At 38.5% G+C, this 17,224-nt stretch overlaps 1 non-coding gene across 1 annotated transcript; it reads left to right on the top strand.

Annotated features, from left to right (window-relative positions):
* The first annotated feature begins 12,219 nt into the window (after positions 1-12,219).
* LOC148567009 (small nucleolar RNA R71) lies at positions 12,220-12,327 on the top strand. The gene has a single exon (XR_015882717.1). It is a non-coding gene; the product is annotated as a small nucleolar RNA R71 (small nucleolar RNA).
* The last annotated feature ends 4,897 nt before the right edge of the window (positions 12,328-17,224 follow it).

Below are 17,224 nucleotides of genomic sequence, written 5' to 3'. Positions count from 1 at the left end.
TTTTATTATTAAATTTTCGAAAATTAACTTTACTTTAACCTTTAACCTTTAAAATTCACTTTTTACCACCCGTAACTTTTAATATTTCTACTTTTACCACCCTAACTTTTAGAAATTACAAAATAACCCCCCAAACACCAAAATATTTACTTCCTTGCCCTTTTATGGATCAAAAAGGTTTTCTTCATTGTTCTTCACCACACTCAAAGTGTTCTTCGTGTTCTTCGTAAATTCTTCAGATTCTTTCTTTGTTTTTACCCGTTTTTCAGTCTTTTCAGCAACCGATTTTTACCATAATTCAAAATAAATTTCCAGCCACTAAAACCCCATCTTTTTTACTTGATTTTAACACAAATTGAACCTCAATTTAAGCTCTAGGGTTTCGTTTTCCAGCAGCCACAAGAACACACATTCATAGCTTGAATTTCATCAAATTTCATCAAATTTTCACCAAAATTTCAACAAGAATTACTCATACAAACAATCAATTTCAAGCACAGCCAAACCATATCATAATCACACAACTCAAACACAATCAATCAAGATTAAATTCGTCAATCCCTACCTGGTTTTGCTGCTCCTAATTCGGTTAAATTTTCAGGTGGTCCTTAAGCACTTTTTCCTCCTAAATCACATCAAGAACAACTTTAAATCCAAAAACTCTCAACTGACCAAATCTCACTCAGTATGTTAGGAAGAGATATCTCACCTTAGACTTGCTGGAAATTCACGTTTCTTGGCCCTCAAGTCAAGTTAAGCATGATTCCTAAGGAAGAACATCAAGAAAACACATGTTTTGCATGGTTTTCCTTGAAAACCGAATTGAAATGGGAGGGAGACAGCCATCTCACCTTATTTCCATCCTTGATAAGTTACATGGTTATGTAGAGGAAGAAGAGAGGATCATTTTGGTGAAATCGGAGTTTTGATTTGAGTTTTAGTTCAGAAGAAATCAAGCTTTGAAGATTAAGTGTTCATGAAAGTTTCTCTCTTTTCTCTCTTGTTATTTTCAGCCAAAATGATGAAATGAGACAGCCTTGGAGTTCTTGGGAGTGTAAGGTGAGTTGTGATTGGTTGGCTTGGAGGTGGATTAAAATAATATTAAAATATCTCAGGTGTGTAACTACTAAAACTAGATGTATCGGAACACTTGTAAAAACATCTCTAAAAATTATTTTCTGAGCTACTAGCATAAATTACACTAGTAACATATTTATTATGAGAATAAAACATGAATAATGAGGCCTTAGCATTGCTAAAGTCATCAAAGAGTGCTGGTGCTAAGCTGCACCAATAAATTGTGAACCCGGTTAAACCTATTTTCTGTTTTTAACAAAAACAGACCAGGTAACCTTATAATATCATTCAAGAATTTTCTAATACTAATATATGATAATATTATACTATTATCTCTCTCCTCTCATGAATTGAGTCCGATTCGTCAAACAGAGACTATTTACGAAAATCAGAATCAAAATTGCCAACCGATACGGTTCAAAAACTAGGTTCTTCACGATTGCATTATCGAGCTTGCCTCAGAGGAGGTTCTAGCTTAAGGATTACATAATGATAATTAGGATTGAGATGCTTGATGATATAGCAGAGGTGTTCCCTTTACTGATCTTCCGGAGAAATCCGTACTTTCAGAAAAGATCTCATGTACTCGAAAATCAGGGTTGTTACATTCTACCCTTCTAAAAGAAAATTTTGCCCTCAAAATTTTAGTTACCTAGGAATAAATGCGGGTAATCATCTTTCATCTTATCTTCCAGTTCCCAAGTGTGCTCTTCCTCTCCTCTTGGTTCCCATGCTACTTTGACTAAGCGAACAACTTTGCCTCTTAGCTGCTTATCACTTCTTTCTACTATCTGAACCGGTGATGCTTGATATGTCAAATCATTTCATAACTGTACTGTCTCTGGTTGTAAAACGTGACTCTTGTCAGGAATATATTTCTTAAGTTGCGAGACATGAAAAACATCATGAAGGTTTGATAAATAAGGAGGAAGGACTATCTGATAAACTACTAGACCGACCCTTTTAAGTATTTGGAAAGGTTCTATGTATCGTGGGTTAAGCTTTTTAGTCTTAAGGGCTCTACCTATTCCAGTAATCGAGGTTACTTCTAGAAAGACACGGTTTTCGTCACTAAACACTAAGGGTCTACGTCTATTATCGGCATAGCTCTTTTGACGGCTTTGTGCTGTCTGGATCTTCCGACGAATCTCCTTTATCTTCTCAGTAGTTTCTTACACTAATTCTGGACCTAAGACACTAGCTTCTCCATCGTCATTCCAACACAATGGTGTCCGACATCTTCTTCCATAGAGAGCTTCATATGGTGCCATCCCGATACTTTATTGGAAACTGTTGTTGTAGACGAATTTGACTAAAACCAAATACTTATTCCAGCTGCTTTGGTTGTCTATCATACATGATCGTAACATGTCCTCTAATGTCTGGATTGTCTGCTCTGATTGTCCGTCTATCTGAGGATAGTATGCTATACTCATGTGCAATTCTATTTTCAACGCTTTCTGAAAAGCTCTCCAAAATCTAGTAGTAAACCTCAAAACTCGATCTAAGACAATTTATGAAGGTACCCCATGTAGTCGTACGATTCCTTGAATATATATTCGTTCCAGCCTTTCTAAAGTATAGTCAACTCGAATCGGAAGGAAGTGCGCTGACTTTGTCAACCTGTCCACAATTACCCAGATGGTATCGTGTCCAGTTGAGGTCCTTGGCAATCCCGTGACAAAATCCATAGAAATCTGCTCCCATTTCCATTGTGGTATTTCTAAGGGTTGCAGGGTTCCTGACAGCTTCTGATGTTCCACCTTCATCTTCTGGCAGGTTAAACATTTTGAAACATAATCAGCTACTTCTTTCTTTAAGCCCGGCCACCAGAACATTTGTTTCAAATCTCGATACATCTTTGTCACTCCAGAATGCATAGAAAATCTACTTTGGTGAGCTTCAGCAAGAATCTTTTGTCGCAATTCCTCAGAGTTAGGCACACAAATTCTTTTCTTGTACCTCCATAGGCCACTACGATCCTATCTCACAGCTTCTTCAGCTCTGCAAGCAATGGTGACATCCAGTACAGTGCTATGGAAATCGGTCCGGCTCCAGGTACTAGATCAATGCTGAATTCTATCTCTCGCTGAGGAGGAAACTCAGGTATGTCGTCCAAGAAAACATCAGGAAATTCCTTCATCACTTGGATTCGTTCTAAGCTTAGTTCACTATCATTCGAGCTAGCCGCTAACAGAATGTACCCCTCACAATCACTCCTGTCTAATGCAACTCTTACAGAATTCAGATATAAAATATGAGACAGAAATGGTTTAATATCTAAACTATCAGACGGAATAACAGCAGTTCTTTCATAGCAATCAAGGAAAACATGATACTTAGATAACCAATCTAACCCTAGAATAACTTCTAAACCACATAGAGGCAAACAGATTAGATCATGTATAAAAGTTCTGTTCCTAATAGTGAATGGTACTTGCAGGCACACTAAACTAGTCAAAGCATTTTGGGATGCAGGTGTATGGACAATCAGATCAAAGTTCAACTCAGAGAAATCTAGTCCCAACTCACGAGCAACAGTTAAAGAAATAAAAGAATGCGATGCACCCGAATCATACAGTACAGTTAGAAATCGATTCTTGACATAACCTGACCTTGAATGAGGGCGTTCGATTGCACAACATCATCAATAGTGATAGCAAACACTCGTCCTTGTTGCTGGGTTCTAACTGAATTTTGAGTAAATCCCTTCGGACAATCCTTGGCAACGTGTCCAAGTTCTCCACAAGCATAGCAGTTAGGTGATCCAAACTGGCAAGACCTGTTACTATGCTCTTTTTCGCATTGCTTACATGCAGGGTTTATGTAAGCTTGACGGGCTTGTTTACCATTGCCTTGCCTTACTTTACGTCGAGCGATAAATCCAAACTTTATAGTATTGCCAGCAGACTCATCTACCATTCTTTTTCGACAGTCTCTTGCCCGATGTCCTTCCTTATTACAATAGTAACATAAACCTATTCTGAACAGGCAAAGCCTACTACCATGATGCTTTCCACAAGTTGGGCATACTACACCACTTTGAGCTTGGTGAGGTTGACTCTCATGTCCTTGTTCAATGTCACGGTTATTGTCACTACCATTATTACGAGTTAAAAGGCTGACATCTCGGTGGTTTCCATTCCAATACTGGAATTGACCAATGGCTTTAAAGTTGCGACCTTGAGGGGCTAAATTTTGAACAAAGTCTCTTTGTGAATCCTCCCTACGACTTGCTCGAGCTATCGCCACCTTCTTTGAACATTCTTCCACTAGTTTACTTTTATTCACCAGTTCAGCAAAATTTCGTATCTCCAGCAAAACAACAGAATTCATCAGTTCTTCTCGGTGTCCTCCTTCAAACTTTAAACACTTCCATTCCTCAAAGTCTTCTGGGTTCCCTTGACAAATCTTGGAGAAAGGGCACAAGTCATCGAACTTACGGGCATACTCAGCAATAGTCATATCCTCTTGTTTCAACTGCATAAGCTCCATCTCCTTAGCATCTCGTGCTGCTCCCAGAAAATACTTTTTATAAAATTTGTCCCTAAAGATATCCTAAGGAATGTCATTTTCATTCTGTTGTAGCAGTCGCTGTATCCCCTGCCACCAGTACTCAGCTTCTCCCTCGAGCATATAAGTAGCAAACTCCACGTGTTGTCCTTCTGGAACATGTTGCACTCTCAGTGATCGTTCAATACCTCGAAACTAATTATCAGTGTCAGTTGCAATGAGTGTACCCTTGAACTTAGGCGGATTAACCTTCAGAAATGTCGCAAGGGTCATAGGTCTTTCAGGATGCCCTAAGTTGTTCTCATCATTCCCATTATCTTCTCCGTATTCATTCTCGTTCCCATTTCTCACTCCGAGACGTTCAACAGCCCTAGCTGCTGCTACAGCAGCTTCACGCACTACTTCAGCCACATTGTTCATGGTAACCATAAACGTTTCCTGTTCCCTCTCGTAGTTAACATTAGGAATTCCTTCCCGTACGCCTCGTCTCCGTGAACCCATTGTAGTCTTGTTCACACCAAACAATCCTTGTTAAGGTGATCAGTCTTAACACTTAAAGTCAAGTGTGAACATTCCCAAAATGAAAACACAGAGACAATCATGCAACATATATCACTGGGATATCCTATACGCATGAGACACACAACAGAGTATGCAATGAAGCATAGTCAGTCCACTCCCCAGGCTCTACTGGAAACGAACTGCTCTGATACCAAATTGTAACGACCCAATTTTCAATATGTCTAGATCATACCGGAAACTGAGCGCTACCAATTTGTCTTCCTAATTATTATCTATTATTTATCATATGAGCCTGATTCGTTGTTAAACGCGTAGTTAATTTGCGTGGTGTATTTTTTTTTTTTTTTGAAAACATTTGGATTAATAGACAGAAACATTTATAATCAATTCACAAGTAATAACAGATAAAACAGTTATAAACAACCACATAAAAATACGTCACAAGTAGTTGACAACATTCGGTGATTCAGCCTTTATTAGCATATAGACTGTTAGTTAGAACACCCCTAGATATAGCTAAATAATATCTATATACATATATATACATACAACATCCCTGGTCCTGACCTGTTCAAGAGGTCCCTAAGCTGTCACCTAGGCTAGCCTAGACTCTATACTCACCTAGTCCCTCTAAACTACTAAAGCGAGGGAAAGTACGTTCTAGGTCTTCAAAACTCAACTCAAGTGGAACATCATCAAAAGATAGAACATCATCTGCTACTCCTCTGCACGATCAGACTTTTTCACAGGATGTCTCTCTGGTACCTCATGAAGTAGCCACACAATAGGAATCTCGTACACAGGATTTAGGTTAAAGTACGCATACGAACGGGGTGCAGACGTTGGCTGGTCTCACAGTATATACATATAATCAGAGAACGATATTCACCCTAGACTAAGAAGACTATCTAGAGCGGAATCCTCTTCTTGCGAACGGTCATCAGCGAACTATGGTAAGGTACTCTTACTTCCATCTGAAGGGGAAAGGGAGAGAGAAGGGGTAAGAACTGGGGAGTTCTTAGTAGGGTCGGGGTTGTTAGTTACGTTCATTTATTTGTTTTCGATTAGCAGATGGATAATAGAATATAGTAATGTAGTAAACAGAAGATAAAAATAGATAGAAAAACAAAGAACAGAACACAAGCAGAAGAATAAGAAGATAAAGCATAGACCTAGCACTCAAGCAAACAAACATAAAGAAATAGATCACACACAAGAAAGAATGCAACAGAGAATGATGCGCAGACAAGAATGATGCATGTCTAGCCCTAGCGCAGGCCATGAGCTCATGTGTCGGTTAGCACCTGTATTCCCGACATTTATCCAGTCACGAGTTCACGATTTCCCGGATACGATTTTCTGTTCAAATAAATGTGCATACAATTATTAGCAGCTCTATTGAGACAGCCTCTGCTTTCTACTCGCAGGAAATATATACTCTTGGGAACGGAAAATTACTCTTGGGTTGCCTCAGGGCAACAGATAAATAAACAAACATCTCTTGGGTTGCATTAAGCAACAAATATATATATATATATATATATATATATATATATATATATATATATATATATATATATATATATATATATATACTATTTCTTGAGTTGCCTCAAGCAACAAATAACTTTTCAATAAGCCTTCTGCTCTTAGTCTTTTTACCCTGCTCTGATTTCTCCGTCTAACTCGTGTATTTAAAGCTTATGTAAATTTCGGTATGAATAGTTAGCATGTCCCAAGTATAGGTTCATTAAGTCTATACTGAAACAGTTTAACTTTTCATATAATGCCTAACCCTATTCGCAATTCAAGGACTAACTAAGTTGCCCTAGTTCGTTCACTAGTCTCTGTCTGTTTTTCTGTCGTTAAAACTTTACAAACTTTTTCTTCGATTTTTATCTTTTCTTCAACTTTTTATCTTTTATTTATCTTTGCCTCACTAATATGTTTTTACCACTCCCTAAGTGTTTTATGAAGGTAATTATGAGATTCTGCACTTAAAGTTGTCTTTCTAAAGCTTTTACAGAAAACTGCCTTTTCCACATTATTTTATTATTAAATTTTCGAAAATTAACTTTACTTTAACCTTTAACCTTTAAAATTCACTTTTTACCACTCGTAACTTTTAATATTTCTACTTTTACCACCCTAACTTTTAGAAATTACAAAATAACCCCCCAAACACCAAAATATTTACTTCCTTGCCCTTTTATGGATCAAAAAGGTGTTCTTCATTGTTCTTCACCACACTCAAAGTGTTCTTCGTGTTCTTCGTAAATTCTTCAGATTCTTTCTTTGTTTTTACCCGTTTTTCAGTCTTTTCAGCAACCGATTTTTACCATTACTCAAAATAAATTTCCAGCCACTAAAACCCCATCTTTTCTACATGATTTTAACACAAATTGAACCTCAATTTAAGCTCTAGGGTTTCGTTTTCCAGCAGCCACAAGAACACACATTCATAGCTTGAATTTCATCAAATTTCATCAAATTTTCACCAAAATTTCAACAAGAATTACTCATACAAACAATCAATTTCAAGCACAGCCAAACCATATCATAATCACACAACTCAAACACAATCAATCAAGATTAAATTTGTCAATCCCTACCTGGTTTTGCTGCTCCTAATTCGGTTAAATTTTCAGGTGGTCCTTAAGCACTTTTTCCTCCTAAATCACATCAAGAACAACTTTAAATCCAAAAACTCTCAACTGACCAAATCTCACTCAGTATGTTAGGAAGAGATATCTCACCTTAGACTTGCTGGAAATTCACGTTTCTTGGCCCTCAAGTCAAGTTAAGCATGATTCCTAAGGAAGAACATCAAGAAAACACATGTTTTGCATGGTTTTCCTTGAAAACCGAATTGAAATGGGAGGAAGACAGCCATCTCACCTTATTTCCATCCTTGATAAGTTACATGGTTATGTAGAGGAAGAAGAGAGGATCATTTTGGTGAAATCGGAGTTTTGATTTGAGTTTTAGTTCAGAAGAAATCAAGCTTTGAAGATTAAGTGTTCATGAAAGTTTCTCTCTTTTCTCTCTTGTTATTTTCGGCCAAAATGATGAAATGAGACAGCCTTGTAGGTCTTGGGGGTGTAAGGTGAGTTGTGATTGGTTGTCTTGGAGGTGGATTAAAATAATATTAAAATATCTCAGGTGTGTAACTACTAAAACTAGATGTATCGGAACACTTGCAAAAACATCTCTAAAAATTATTTTCTGAGATACTAGCATAAATGACACTAGTAACATATTTATTATGAGAATAAAACATGAATAATGAGACCTTAGCATTGCTAAAGTCATCAAAGAGTGCTGGTGCTAAGCTGCACCAGTAAATTGTGAACCCGGTTAAACCGATTTTCTGTTTTTAACAAAAACAGACTAGGTAACCTTATAATAACATTCAAGAATTTTCTAATACTAATATAATGGTAATATTATACTATTATCTTTCTCCTCTCATGAATCGAGTCCGGTTCGTCAAACAGAGACTATTTACGAAAATCAGAATCAAAACTGCCAACCGATACAGTTCAAAAACTAGGTTCTTCACGATTGCATTATCGAGCTTGCCTCAGAGGAGGTTCTAGCATAAGGATGACATAATGATAATTAGAATTGAGATGCTTGATGATATAGCAGAGGTGTTCCCTTTACTGATCTTCCGGAGAAATCCGTACTTTCAGAAAAGATCTCATGTACTCGAAAATCAGGGTTGTTACACAATTCCAGCTGAATTGTAGAGGTGACAAATGAGATGAGGGAAGGCTAGCCTTGCCAAAGTAGAGGACTTGTCCGCCACCTTGTAGAGTTCTAGGGATATAACCTCATGAACTTCTACTTCCTCTCCATTCATGATGCTATGGATCATGATAGCCCGGTCTATAGTGACTTCAGACCGGTTGCTAGTGGGAATGATTGAGCGTTGGATAAACTCCAACCATCCCCTAGCCACTGGCTTGAGATCAAGCCTTCTTAGTTGAACCGGCTTTCCTCTTGAATCTCTCTTCCATTGGGCGCCTTCCACACAGATGTCCATAAGAACTTGGTCCAACCTTTGATCAAAGTTGACCCTTCTAGTGTAGGGGCATGCATCTCCTTGCATTATTGGCAAGTTGAATGTCAACCTTACATTTTCCGGACTGAAGTCTAAGTATTTCCCCCGGACCATTGTGAGCCAATTCTTTGGGTCCGGGTTCATACTTTGATCATGGTTTTTGGTGATCCATGCATTAGCATAGAACTCTTGAACTATTAAGATTCTGACTGCTAAATGGGGTTGGTGAGAACTTTCCAACCTCTTCTTCGAATCTCATGTCGGATCTCCGGATATTCACTCTTTTTGAGCTTGAAAGGGACCTCAGGGATCACCTTCTTCTTGGCCATAACTTCATAGAAGTGGTCTTGATGGACCTTTGAGATGAATCTCTCCATCTCCCATGACTCAGAGGTGGAAGTTTTTGCCTTCCCTTTCCTCTTTTGAGAGGTTTCTCTGACCTTAGGTGCCATAAATGGTTATGGAAAAACAAAAAGCAACGCTTTTACCACACCAAACTTAGAAGGTTTGCTCGTCCTCGAGCAAAAGAAGAAAGAAAGGAGAAGAAGAAGAAGAAATAGAGGAGATGGAGGGGGTTTAGTGATTCGGCCAAGGGGGAGTAGTAGTGTTTATGATGTGTGAAAATGAAGGTGGTGAAGGGGGTATTTATAGGGTGAAAGAGAGGGGGTTTTCATGTATTAGGGGTTGGGTTTGGGAGGGAAAGTATTTGAATTTGAATTGTAAGGTGGGTGGGGTTTTTGGGGAAGAGTGGGTGGAGGTGATTGGTGAAGAGATGATGGGGAAGAGAAATGGAGGTGATTGGTGAGGGGTATTTGGGGAAGGGTGTTATGGGAAGGTGTGAAGAAGAGAGAGAGAGAGTTGAGGTAGGTGCAGATCCTGTAGGATCCACAGATCTTGAGGTGTCAAGGATTTCTCATTCCTGTACCATTTTGGCGTGTAAACGCCCCTTGGAGTGCCAATCCTAGCGTTAAACTCCAGGTCACTGCCCATTTCTGGCGTTTAACGCCAGCTTTTCTTCCCTTTCTGGCATTTAAACGCCAACTTTTCTCCCTTTTCTGGCGTTAAACGCCAGCTTTGTGACCTTTCTAGCGTTAAACGCCAGTATGGTGCCCTTTTCTGGCATTAAACACCCAGAATGGTGCCAGACTGAGCGTTTAACACCCATTCTACTACCCTTACTGGCGTTTAAACGCCAGTAAGCTTCTCCTCCAGCGTATGCCATTTTTTATGCTATTTTTCATTCTATTTTTGCTTTTTCAGTTGTTTCTGTGATTTCACATGATCATCAACCTAAAGAAAACATAAAATAATAATAGAAAATAGAAATTTAACATAGATAGATAAAAATTGGGTTGCCTCCCAACAAGCGCTTCTTTAATGTCAATAGCTTGACAGTGGGCTCTTATGGAGCCTCACATATTCTCAGAGCATGATGATGGCCTCCCAACACCAAACTTAGAGTTTGAATGTGGGGGCTCTGTTTGACTCTGCTTTGAGAGAAGCTTTTTATGCTTCCTCTCCATGGTTACAGAGGGAGATCCTTGAGCCTTAAACACAAGGTAGTCCTCATTCACTTGAAGGACCAACTCTCCTCTGTCAACATCACTCATAGCTTTTGATGTGGCTAGGAAGGGTTTGCCAAGGATGATGGATTCATCCATATTCTTCCCAGTTTCCAGGATTATGAAATCAGCAGGGATGTAAAGGCCTTCAACCTTCACCAAGACATCGTCTACAAGTCCATAAGCCTGTTTTCTTGAATTGTCTGCCATCTCTAGTGAGATTCTTGCAGCTTGTACCTCAAGAATCCCTAGTTTCTCCATTACAGAGAGGGGCATGAGGTTTATACTTGACCCCAGGTCACACAGAGCCTTCTCAAAGGTCATGGTGCCTTTGGTACAAGGTATTGAGAACTTTCCAGGGTCCGATTTCTTCTTAGGTAATTTCTACCTAACCAAGGTATTCAGTTCATTGATGAGCAATGGAGGTTCATTCTCCCAAGTCTCATTACCAAATAACTTGGCATTCAGCTTCATGATTGCTCCAAGATACTTAGCAACTTGCTCTTCAGCAATATCTTCATCCTCTTCAGAGGAAGAATACTCATCAGAGCTCATGAATGGTAGAAGTAGGTTCAGTGGAATCTCTATGGTCTCTATCTGAGCCTCAGATTCCTCTGGTTCCTCATTAGGGAACTCCTTGGAGGCCAGTGGACACCCATTGAGGTCTTCCGCAGTGGAAATCACTGCCTTTCCCTCCTCTACAGGTTCGGCCATGTGGGACGTGTTTATGACCTTGCACTCTCTCTTGGGATTCTCTTCTGTATTGCCTGGGAGAGTACTATGAGGGAGTTCAGTAACTTTCTTACTCAGCTGACCCACTTGTGCCTCCAAATTTCTTATGGAGGACCTTGTTTCAGTCATGAAACTTAGTGTGATTTTAGATAGATCAGAGACTATGACTGCTAAGTTAGAGAGATTCTGCTCAGAATTCTCTGTCTGTTGCTGAGAAGATGATGGAAAAGGCTTGCTATTACTAAACCTATTTCTTCCACCATTATTACTGTTGAAGCCTTGAGGCTTCTGATGATCCTTCCATGAGAGATTTAGATGATTTCTCCATGAAGGATTATAGGTGTTTCCATAAGATTCTCCTATGTATTTTACCTCTTCCATCGCAGGGTTCTCAGGATCATAAGCTTCTTCTTCAGAAGATGCTTCTTTAGTACTGCCTGATACAGCTTGCATTCCAGACAGACTCTGAGAAATTATATTGACCTGCTGAGTCAATATTTTGTTCTGAGCAAACATGGCATTCAGAGTATCAATCTCAAGAACTCCTTTCTTCTGAGTTGACCCATTATTCACAGGATTCTTTTCAGAAGTGTACATGAATTGGTTATTTGCAACCATTTCAATGAGTTCCTGGGCTTCTTCAGGCATCTTCTTCAGATGAAGAGATCCACCAGCAAAGTTGTCCAATAACATCTTGGACAGTTCAAACAGACCATCATAGAATATGCATATGATGCTCCATTTTGAAAGCATACCAGAAGGACACCTTCTGATCAATTGCTTGTATCTTTTCCAAGCTTCATAGAGGGATTCACCTTCCTTCTGTCTGAAGGTTTGGACTTCTACTCTAAGCTTACTTAATTTTTGAGGTGGAAAAAACTTTGCCAAGAAGGCATTAACCAGCTTTTCCCAAGAGTTCAGGCTGTCCTTAGGTTGTGAGTCCAACCATGTCCTAGTTCTGTCTCTTACAGCAAAAGGGAAAAGCATAAGTTTGTAGACCTCAGGGTCAACCCCATGAGTCTTAACAGTGTTACAGATTTGCAAGAACTCAGCTAAAAACTGATGAGGATCTTCCAATGGAAGTCCATGATACTTGCAATTCTGGTAATTGAGGCTTAAGCTCAAAGTTGTTTGCTCCAATTGCAGGAATTGAGATGCTCCTTTCACAGAAGTCAGAAGAGGGTGCAATAAAGTCACCAAGCATCTTCCTTGCATCTCCACCAATGTTGTTGGGTTCGGCCATGTTTGTTTTGTCTGCTTTCTATTCAAAAATTTCTGTTAGGTCCTCTCCAGAGAGTTGTACTTTAGCTTCTCTTAGCTTTCTCTTCAAGGTCCTTTCAGGTTTAGGATCAGCTTCAACAAGAATGCCTTTATCTTTGTTCCTGCTCATATGATAGAGAAGAAGACAAAGAAAGTATGGAATCCTCTATGTTACAGTATAGAGATTCCTTAATGTGTCAGAGGAAAAGAAGAATGGAAGGATGAGGTAGAGAGGAGAATTCGAACTTATGAAGAAGGACAAAGTCCGAATTGCTAATTAAGGAGGAGTGTTAGTCCTTAAATAGAATAAGGTGAGGAGGGGGAGAGAATTAGAATTTTAATTAAAATAAAAGGAAAATATTTTTGTTTTTATTTTAAAATGTAGTTAGAATTCGAAAATTAGAAAGGGAAACAAAATGATATTTAAAAACTAAATAAATTACTTAATTAAAAAGATTTTTTTTTTGAAAAAGTGGTTTTGAAAAAGATATGATTGAAAATTATTTTGAAAAAGATGTGATTGAGAAGATATGATTGAAAAACAATTTAAAAAAAAAGATTTGATTTTTAAAATTCAAATATTGAAACTTTCTTAACAAAGAAGTAACAAACTTGAAAATTTTGAATCAAATCATTAATTGGTAGCAAGGATTTTCGAAAATAGTGAGAGAAAAATGGGAAGGATTTGATTTTGAAAAAGATATGATAAAAAAATATGATTTGGAAAAGATTTGATTTTGAAAAATTATGAAAATTTGAAAAAGATTTGAATTGAAAACAAAATCTCTCCTCCTTTGCCATCCTAGCGTTAAACGCCCAGAATGGTATCCATTCTGGCGTTTAACGCCCAAAATACTACCCTTTTGGGCGTTTAACGCCCAGCCAGGGTTTAAACGCCAGTTTTCCTTCGTCACTGGGTGTTTTGAACGCCCAGCTTTTCTCTGTAATTCCTCTGTTAAATGTTCTGAATCTTCAATTCTCTGTATTATTAACTTGAAAAGACAAAATTTTGAAAAAAATTTTTGAATTTTTAATGATGAAAAACAACAAAATGAAACTAATCATGGAGAACTAAGATCAGATAAATAATGCATGCAAGACACCAAACTTAGAAATTTTCATATTGGAGATACTAACAAATTGAAAATGCATATGAAAAACAACAAAAGATACAAAACAAGAGAATTTAAAGATCAGAACCAATAAAATCATCAAGAACAACTTGAAGATTAATGAAGAACATAATGCATATATTCGAAAAATGCAAGAGAATTAAAAATAAACACTAGACTCAAACACAAAATTTTTGGTTTTTTTATGATTTTACTATTTTTTTTGTAGTTTTTTCGAAAATTATTTGGAAAAAGAAATTAAGGAATTCAAAATTCTTAATGAGAATTTCAAGAATCATGCAATGTTAGAATCATGTAGAACGGAAGTCGTTGTCAGGCACGCGTTCATAAGTGAGAATGGTGATGAGTGTCATATAATCATCACATTCATCATGTTCTTGTGTGCGAATGAATATCTTAGAATAAGAATAAGCATGAATTGAATAGAAAAATAGTAGTATTTTGCATTAATTCATGAAGAACAGCAGAGCTCCACACCTTAATCTATGGGGTGTAGAAACTCCACCGTTGAAAATACATAAGTGATCATGGTGGTCATTAGCTTCGGCCCCAGAGGGGGAACCAGAATAACCAAGATGAAAATACAATAGTAAAAGGTCCTATTTATAATGTACTAGTGACCTAGGGTTTACAGAAATGAGTAAATAATGCAGAAATCCACTTCCGAGCCCACTTGGTGTGTGCCTGGCCTGAGCTTTGAAGCTTTCACATGTAGAGGCTTTTCTTGGAGTTAAACGCCAGCTTTGGTGCCAGTTTGGGCGTTTAACTCCAGCTTTAATGCCAGTTCTGGCGTTTAACGCCAAAATAGGGTAGAAAGTTGGCGTTTAAACGCTAGTTTGCGTTATCAATTCTCGGACAAAGTATGAACTATTATATATTGCTGGAAAGCCCAGGATGTCTACTTTCTAACGCAATTGAGAACGCGCCAATTGGATATATGTAGCTCCAGAAAATCCATTTCGAGTGCAGGGAGGTCAGAATCCAACAGCATCTGCAGTCCTTTTTCAGCCTCTGAATCAAATTTTTACTCAAGTCCCTCAATTTCAGCCAGAAAATACCTGAAATCACAGAAAAATACAAAAACTCATAGTAAAGTCCAGATATGTGGTTTTTATTTAAAAACTAATAAAAATATAATAAAAACTAACTAAAACATACCAAAAACTATATAAAAACAATGCCAAAAAGCGTATAAATTATGCGCTCATCACATGGCCGTGAGGCCAGCCCACAAAACGTGAATAATGGTCTATGATAGCCTAAGATCGTCTATCAAAGATTTTCCAAAGATATAAAATAAATCTCTAAAGGTAGTTTTTATACTAAACTAGTAACCTAGGTTTACAGAAAAATGAGTAACTAAGTGCAGATAGTGCAGAAATTCACTTCCAGGGCCCACTTGGTGTGTGCTTGGGCTGAGCATTGAGCTTTACACGTGAATAGGCTGTTCTTGGAGTTAAACGCCAGCTTTGGTGCCAGTTTGGGCGTTTAACTCCAATTCTAGTGCCAGTTTGGGCGTTTTACGCTAAGATGTTTTAGGCTGGCTTTGGACGCCATTTTGGGCCATCAAATCTCGAGCAAAGTATGGACTATTATCTATTTCTGGAAAGCCCAAGATGTCTACTTTCCAACGCAATTGAGAGCGTGCCAATTGGGCTTTTGTAACTCCAGAAAATCCACTTCGAGTGCAGGAGGGTCAGAATCCAACAGCATCTACAGTCCTTTTTCAGCCTCTGAATCAGATTTTTGCTCAGGTCCCTCAATTTCAGCCAGAAAATACCTGAAATCATAGAAAAATACACAAACCCATAGTAAATTCCAGAAATGTGATTTTTGCATAAAAACTAATAAAAATATAATAAAAAGTAACTAAATCATACTAAAAACTATGTAAAAACAATGCCAAAAAGGGTATAAATTATCCGCTCATCAATACTCGGAAGAAAGTACCAAAAGGCTTGAAGGACAAGAAAGTCCCAATTGAAAGCCCCTCACCTGGCATGAGAATTGTCTTCACTAAGAAGCCAGTCTCACCACATATAGTGAGTCGTGTCCTATCTTTAGACCATGTGGAGCTCATCCATGAGAAGACAGGAAGAAAATTCACTGTAAGGGGCAAAACTCTGAGCCCATACACACCTCTGTAAAGAGCTAACCGTCAAGCTAATGACGTAAAAGAAGCTCTTGTTGGGAGGCAACCCAACCTTAATTAATTATTTATTTCCTTTTATTTTTGTTTCTCTTTTAGGATCATAACCATATGCAGCAGTCAGAACAGAGACAAAAATTTTACAGCAGTGAAAATATAACACTCTAGATAGAGTGTTATCAAAGTTGAACGCCAGCCAAGGAGCTTTGGCTGGGCGTCCAACGCCCTTAATGGGCACCATTGTTGGCGTTAAACGCCAGCCAGGGAGCAGTCCCTGGGCATTTAAACACCGATGCAGAGAAGCAAGGAATCTGGATTCCCTAGCCTCTCAGAACCAGTGGATCCTACAGCATCTTCACCTACCCCACTTACTTTCACACTTCCCCATACACACCTCCCTATAAACCCACCCTCTGGCCAAACCTAACCCTACCCCACTCCTATAAATACCCTTCTTCATAACCCTTCATGCACACACCTCTCAAACATTCATACACCCACAAGGCCGAGCCCTCTCTCTCCCTCTATCTTCTTCTATTTTCTTCTTCTTCTACTCCATTCTTCCCTTTTCTTTATTTTTGCTCGAGGACGAGCAAAGTTTTAAGTTTAGTGTTAGAAAAGCATAGCTTTTTTTTCTTTCTATTACTATTTATGGCACCCAAGGTTGGAGACTCCTCTAAAAAGAGGAAAGGAAAGGCAGTAGCCTCCTCTGAATCTTAGGAGATAGAGAGATTCATCACCAAAGCTCATCAAGACCACTTCTATGAACTAGTGACAGAGAAGAAAGTGATCTCTGCGGTCCCTTTCATGCTCAAGAAGAATGAGTATCTGGAAATCCGAAGAGAGATCCAGAGAAGAGGTTGCGAAGTCTTAATCAATCCCATTCAAGATGTTGGGATTCTAATGGTGCAAGAGTTCTTAGATAATGCATGTGTTACTAAAAACCATGACACTAGTGTGAACCCAGATCCAAGGAATTGGATCACCATGGTCCGAGGGAGAATCTAGATTTCAGCCTAGAAAGTGTGAGATTGGTGTTCAACTTGCCTCTAATGCAAGGAGATCCTCATCCTTACACTAGGAGAGTCAACTATGATCAGAGCTTGGATCAAGTGCTCTCAGACATATATGTGAAAGGAGCACAGTGGAAAAAGGATTCCCAAGGCAATTCCATTCAGTTGAGAAAGGTTGACCTAAAGCCCATAGCTAG

The sequence above is a fragment of the Arachis ipaensis genome, chromosome B4, assembly GCF_059453495.1.
Source record: "Arachis ipaensis isolate K30076 ecotype BB chromosome B4, ASM5945349v1, whole genome shotgun sequence".
Lineage (NCBI taxonomy): Eukaryota > Viridiplantae > Streptophyta > Magnoliopsida > Fabales > Fabaceae > Arachis > Arachis ipaensis.
The sequence above is the reverse complement of the archived record's forward strand: the minus strand, read 5'-3'. Positions and strand labels throughout refer to the sequence as shown.